At 42.1% G+C, this 7168-nt stretch overlaps 1 pseudogene; it reads left to right on the top strand.

The window, feature by feature from the left end:
* The first annotated feature begins 2458 nt into the window (after nt 1-2458).
* LOC126420284 (5S ribosomal RNA) lies at nt 2459-2576 on the top strand (annotated as a pseudogene).
* The last annotated feature ends 4592 nt before the right edge of the window (nt 2577-7168 follow it).

The following is a 7168-nucleotide window of genomic DNA, read 5'->3' on the forward strand; positions in this document are numbered from 1 at the left end:
CAAAGCTAGTGTTCAAATAAATCTTAACACTCATGAAATGCAACGTAAGAACCCTTTAAATCGTTCTACTTCACAGCTCCCCTGCAGCTAACCGCCCTTCCCCCCCTCCCCCTCCCCCCAATTCAAATTCGTGTGTCTACTGCTCAGTAGGAATATATTACAAAGAGAACACGTGACAGGATGGTCCAAAAACTAGCAAATAAATCAACAGCTATCTAATGCCTGCATAGGGAATGGGTATAGCTGTTGATTTATGAGAAAATTACAAACACCAGTTTTGACGGCGAGGCGGCAGGGTGCGTGCAACCGAGTCGCCAGGAAACGTTGACGGTAGTCAAATATTTACGAACTGCGCTCGTTAGTATCGACAGAAAGTTGACGAACGAGGCGAAAACACTGGTAGCTACAAAGGCATTGCAAATCGCCGGCTCACTTTTGATTGGAACACATTGTTCACCACAAGTTGTTATAAATGTCAGACTGCACAACACAATATCCAAATTTTCTCTTGTATATCTGAATATTTCTGCGTCTGTGAACACAAGGTAATTTATGGACGGATTGAAAAAAAAACACTAGTTAAATTCAAGTTGCTTCTTCCACCGTCGTTTTGATGCCTCAAAAGATTTACAGAATCTGCCGATAAACTGAATTAAGTAACCTAAGCAGTGTCTTGAATTACGACCGTTTTGGTTTCGAACCGTGTCTTTTACTACACTTTTCCCATCACGCCGCCTAACATTTCTGTTTTGCAAAGTTTATATTACACTGTTTCGCTATTCAGAGAAACCTGTAACCGTTCGCACCACACTTATTTATACAAATTCCATATCCTTCAGTTAGTCTGCTCCGGTATGGGTGCGAGGCATTTCAAGAGTATTCAAGAATGAATTGTAAAAGTGTTGTTAATCCGCTCTGTTTTGTAGAAAACCAGCCATTTCTAAATATCTTACCTAAGAAGCATAGTCTGCTATTTGCTTTATTCAAAACTGAACCTCGATGGTCGTTGCATATCATATCTCCACAAATATTTGCTCTTAAGTATTTGCATGGTATGACTGATTCTGGTTGTGCCTTACTAATCCTAAGTCAAAGGAAAACACGCTTTTACGTTTCGTGAAGTACACAGCCTTGCATTTCTCTATGTTAAGAGATAATAGTCATTCCTTACAACAGGCTGATATTTTTTTCATGTTTTATTGGATGTAGCTACGATTTTTACCGAGCCGTATTTCCTCATAGATATCTGTATCTTCTTCAAAAGGTTTGAGACTGCAGCTGCTGTAATAGTATTTGTTAAGTCAGTGCACAACATAATTAGCAACGGTCCGACTACACTCGTAAGGAACACATCACCTGATACATCAATGTCTGAAGGTCGTTCCACAGCAATGACAACGTGCAGCGTCCTGCCTGTCACGTAATTTTCGATTAAGTCACAAACTTGACTATGGCTATGGCTATGGCCACGAACAAACAAATTATACGATGTGTCTGACGTTCTGCAGTGAGTCTGGTGGTTTCCTTGCACTTTCTTACCATTTGATCCGGTTGTTCAGAGTTTCTTCCTTCAGACTAAATATATCTAATTCTTTCCCCATATTTCCATTTCAGAATGTTTTACTATACTTCTTAGCCTCGGTTTACGAAAATGGGATCATGACCAGTTTCAGCTTCTTAGCGAGTCATCATCAGTTAGTTTGTTTAAAATCGATGACAACGGAGAATAATAAAATACTATAAGACAAAATTAGGAGTCAAACTAACTTCTTTACACAAATATACGTACCTGATTGCTTAACACACTAACTCGTCAACTGAACAGTCAAGAAGTGGCGCACACACACTGCGGATATTTCTTCTGGCCTGTTCGGCAGACGAGGTGCTATGTAACCTATGTGTGTGACGTTAAGTCATAAAGTTTTAATTATCACATCGAAAATTGTTTTTCTTCACAACACTTTTATTTGTTTGCAAGTACATGTCTGAAGTCCACCTACAAAAAGATATCCTTGTGGTACAGTACTGTAACACGCTGCTAGAGAGCAAAAACAAAATGATAGAGCGTGTTCATAAAGCAGAGCGTCAAGCGGCAATTGTTTTCTGCATTTCAGGAAAACAATGCTGCAACAATACATGAATATAAGACGGTGGACGTGCGCGTCAACAATGGGGCGTCGTGTGCATCGTTCTCCCCGCTGGGGGGCGAGACAGGGGGCACGTGTGTTTCCGCCAACATTTTCTGCAAACCAATTTCAGGTTTTTGAGTCTTAGTTGACGAAAATGGCAGTGTTGAACGAATATGTACAAGCTTAACTAAACACACGTAGTAAAAGCTCTTGTGCAGTAACAGTCAATGCTTTGCAGGATTCGCTAGCAAGCCAGTAAACCAAGTCCACTTACATTATTCGCCAAAAAGACAATATTCTAAATATTAAAGAAATGTGTTGGTGCGACTGCCAACGGCCTTGGCGCAGTTGTAACACCGGTTCCCGTCAGATCACCGAAGTCAAGCGCTGTCGGGCTGGGCTAGCACTTGGTTGGGTCACCATCCGGTCTGCCGAGCGCTGTTGGCCAGTGGGGTGCACTCAGCCCTTGTGAGGCAAACTGAGGAGCTACTTGATTCAGAAGTAGCGGCTCTGGTCTCGTAAACTGACATACGACGGGGAGAGCGGTGTGCTGACCACACGCCCCTCCATATCTGCTTCCAGTGACGCCTATGGTCTGAGGACAACACGGCGGCCGGTCGGTACCATTGGACCTTCATGGCCTGTTAGGGAGGAGTTTTTTTAGTTGGTACGATTACGAGTGGTGGATGAGCAGGATCCTGCGTGCTTATGCTGTGCCAGGTGTAGAAACCTGAATTTGGTTGCAATAATTACATGTCTGTTGTCTGAAACTGATAAACAGTATTTTATTCAAAATGATCTACATTGCTATTTATACATTTCACCCACCTCTCCGGCAGCCTATGAATGCCACGCCGAAAAAACAGTTCTTCTTTTGAAGCGAACCAGTCAGTGAGCCATTTTCGTAGATTTTCATGCGAATTGAAACCTTGTTCAGCAAGAGAGTGTCCCAGTGATGCAAATAGATGATAATCGGACGGAGCCAAGTCTGGAGAATAAGCCGCGTGCTCTAGTGTTCCCAATTGAACGCCTCGATCGTTTTCCTGACCCGTTTTGCTGTGAGTGTTGGGACGTTATCATAGTGCAATATGACTTTGTGTTGTCTTTTTCCATATTCCGGTCTCTTTCACGTAATGATAGATTTAAATCGATCATTTTCTGTCTGTAGCGATCAGTATTAATGGTTTCGCCAAGTTTTAGCAGCTCATAATTGATGACAACGTTCTCATCCCACCAAACACCGGGCATTGTCTTCTTTCCAAAGCGATTTGGATGTCGATGGTTTGCCTGGATTCACCCATGATTTACGACGGTTAGGATTCTCAAAATATAGCCACTTTTCGATGATGAAACGACTTTCTATTGTATCTGGCGAGCAGCATTTCACATTCTATTTGCTTGCTGTCTTTCATTCAGTTCATGTGGAACTCATTTTACCACTTTCAGCACCCTTCTTATAGCTTCCAACCGAGGAGAAACGGCCTTCTGCGTCACATTCAAGTGTTCCGCGAGTTCCTGTTGAGTCTGAGTACCATCTTCATTCAATAAGGACTGCAATTCGTTGGCTTCGAATTGTTTCGGCAGTTTCCCGGGCTCGTCGTTTCTCGCGTCAAAATCATCACTTTTGAAATTTTTCAACCACTTGAAACACTGGGTTTTTCCAAGAGCATGTTTGTTGAAAGCTTCGATAAGCATTCGGTGGGATTTTGCAGGAGTTTTCTTCAATTGATAACAGAAAACCAATGCTGTCCACAAATCGTAGGTCGTAGGCACAAAACTCGACGTCTTTACGGGTTTGAAGCAGATGCCGATGTATGGAACTTGGGTTAGTGTGTGTTGACATTTATCATCAGCAATTACAGCACGCAGATGCTGCAGAGGCGGTCTCACGGGCCCCTACACTGACTGCTATCTATAGGGATATTCCGGTTTCGTACTTCTACACCTGGTAAGTCTGAAGGAAGTACCGCCAGGCGGCTAACAGTCGAACACCTTGCGACAATCACTTACAGTTCAGTTCGATGCTGGTATAACAACAAAGTTATAGTTAGTGCATGTTTCAAGAGGAATTGCTATGAAGAGAGATCATGGCGATATTACCAAATTGTCTTCCGTTTTGAAGGCGAAAGAATGATAGCGAGTAATTATTTATTACAAAACATATTCCAGTTTGTTCAAATTAACCACTACAGTGTAGTAGAACACACAACTTATAGGAATTTATCAGCTGTTTTTGAAATTGATCTGAATATAGCATACGAGTATAGCCTACTATATTCTATACATATTTTTCTTCCTCGATTGTTCCCTACAATAGGATTTATAATAAACTATCAATTTACTCGTCGTCGCCCAGCTTACATACTCACTAAAAGAAAACTACGAAGTGTGAAGTTTTTGGGGGATGTTCTTGTAAAGTAATAGCGTTCCATCGTGCTCTATGGTTTTAAACACACAGGTTTGTACTTCAAACTACGAAATACATTGTCTTTCTGGCGGATTATTTTCACTTTCTGAAAGTGGTTTTAATATTCAAACTAACACAGTATTTAAATTTTAGAGGTCGTTGTTCTGTCACATTTATAGTCAAAAAACAGGGTTTCTTCTAGGCTTAAGCTGGCAGTTTTAAATGCTATTGAAATATATGGTCTGAAGAATCCGGAATGCTTCAAAAAGTGGACTTGCGTTCTAAATTTTTCAACTTTTTTCAACGTAATTTTCGATTCAGACCCCCTTGTAATCTATACTACTGAGTCGCCAACCCCCCACCCAAATAGTTAGTGCTGGTGGCACCCATGATCATGTGATACAGTGGTTACATGGCCCTGATGCTTTCAGTGTGGCCAATCAAATCATGACGGCGAAGAACGAAGTGCCAGACAATCTTTCTGCGAAGAACGGCGAATCACAAGAGAAGTGAAGACTCTGGTACTCGAAGGAGAGAGCTCACAATCGAGGTGATAGTGAGATAATGTGAAAATCCGCCATGCATCAATTTTCAACATCTTAAACGATATTTTGAACATCATAAAAGTAAACGGCCTCTGAATTCTACGGCTGCTCATATCCATTCAACAAGCCGCCGAACTGAGTCCGCAGAGGGAATGTTACAAATGTGAAGGCTAATTCATTTGAATGATTATAAAGAATTTGTCTCGACTGCAATTAGAAGCCGGATGTTGACATAGGTTTCGGCACCGATAACCACGCCTTCTTCGGAACACGCTAAAACTACAAACTACCAAATGAGGCATATGAGCCCTCTAGTCATCACAGGTGGCTGCTCGGTTTATCTCAATAACCGCCACATACGCGTGCAAAGCAAGCAGTGGAAACATGAGGATTCACCGCGGCCAGAAAAGGCGAAGACCCAGCCATCATCGGGCCATGGTGCCATGGTGTAGCGCTAACGCTCGTAAGCGTCAAATCGTCACAACGACATATGAGTGAAGCCTGCTGCTGAGGTTACACGTGGATGTCGAGACTAATCGTCGCAGGTAGCCGACCACCATAACGCCTCTGGTCATTCTACACTGGACACTCACACATTTTTCTTCTTCAGACTATGAAATTGTGGCTCACTCTCTGTATTCTCCTTACATGGCCGGTAGCGCGTTTTTCCTCTACCATCAGATGGAGGAACGATTACGTGGCAGACATTTCCAGAATGAAGACGAGACGAATGTCAAGGTGGAATGCCTCCTGAAGAGCAAGCAAAAGCACACTTCTACAAGCAAGATCTGGCCCAAGTCATCCAGTGGAAAAAATGTTTCGCACTGAAGGGTAAAACGCTCTATAAATCGGCATGTGTGATGTACATTTACAGACAAACAAATGATTACAATTTCAGAAAAATTGCATGGTTTATTCAAGAGAAAGAGCTTCACAAATTGAGCAAGTCAGAAACGCTTTGGTCTCCCCTGGCTCTTGAGCAAGCAGTTATTAGACTTGGCATTGACTCATAGAGATGTTGACCGTCCCCCTCAGAGATGTCGTGGTAAATTATGTCCAATTGATGTGTTAGGTCGTCAAAATTCTCAGCCCCATAACTGGGGAGTGATTCGGTGACTTTGTTTGTCAAGGTAGGCTTTTGGAAACACGAAGATGAGCAGTTAAAACTCTCGACATGTGCGGTCGGCCGCTGTCTTGCTGAAATATAACCCCAGGATGGCTTGCTGTGAAGGGTAACAAAAAAAGCGGTAGAACATCGTCGACGTACCGCTATGCTTAAGATTACCGCGGATGACAACAAAAGGGTTCATGTTATGAAAAGGAATGGCACCCCAGACTATCACCCCTGGTTGCTGGACAGTAAGGCGGGTGACACACAGTAGGGCCAAATCCCAAAAAGCTGGTCAAAATTCGGGAACGTTATAAATTCGGCTGAAAGCGAGTACTTGTGGGTTTTGGGGTCGCTGATTATGAACCCGATGTCAAAATTTGAAATAAAAACAGAATGGGGAATTTTACATTAATCACTTTTGTATATGAAATACAAAATATATCCGTATGTTGTATAATACAATAAAACATGCAATAGGTTGATTCGAAGTTCATAGATCGTCATCCGAACAATAAGTTTCTTCACAATAAGTTGATTCACAATAAGTTGATTCAACTTTTGAATCGCTGGAGCTTACTGTACTTGCTGGTATACGTGGAGCAACTAACAATGAAACTGCTTCTGGGAGCAACCATCTACTATCTTTTCGAAAGGGACAAGATTTTTCTCTTCTGTTCAATGTATTCCTTTTCCTCACGAGTAGCTTCAAGACTCTTGTGAAAAAATTGGATTCTAATTGGTCTGCAAAAACGAGGAGATGACGGCCTCGGATTTTTCCATACAACTATCCTCGCGTTTGTTTCTTGGTCGTCTGATACAAGTTGCAGTGGAACGATTGAGGTAAAGAAATATTAGCATCAGACTTCATTCCATCATCATTGGTGAACTTTTGTTTGTACGTACTTTGGCTAGAAGTGCGTAGCAGCTCCACTTGCGAACATTTTCAGCAGACAAACTTTTAACAACATCCATTTGT

Source organism: Schistocerca serialis, chromosome 9, assembly GCF_023864345.2.
Source record: "Schistocerca serialis cubense isolate TAMUIC-IGC-003099 chromosome 9, iqSchSeri2.2, whole genome shotgun sequence".
Classification (NCBI taxonomy): Eukaryota; Metazoa; Arthropoda; class Insecta; order Orthoptera; family Acrididae; genus Schistocerca; species Schistocerca serialis.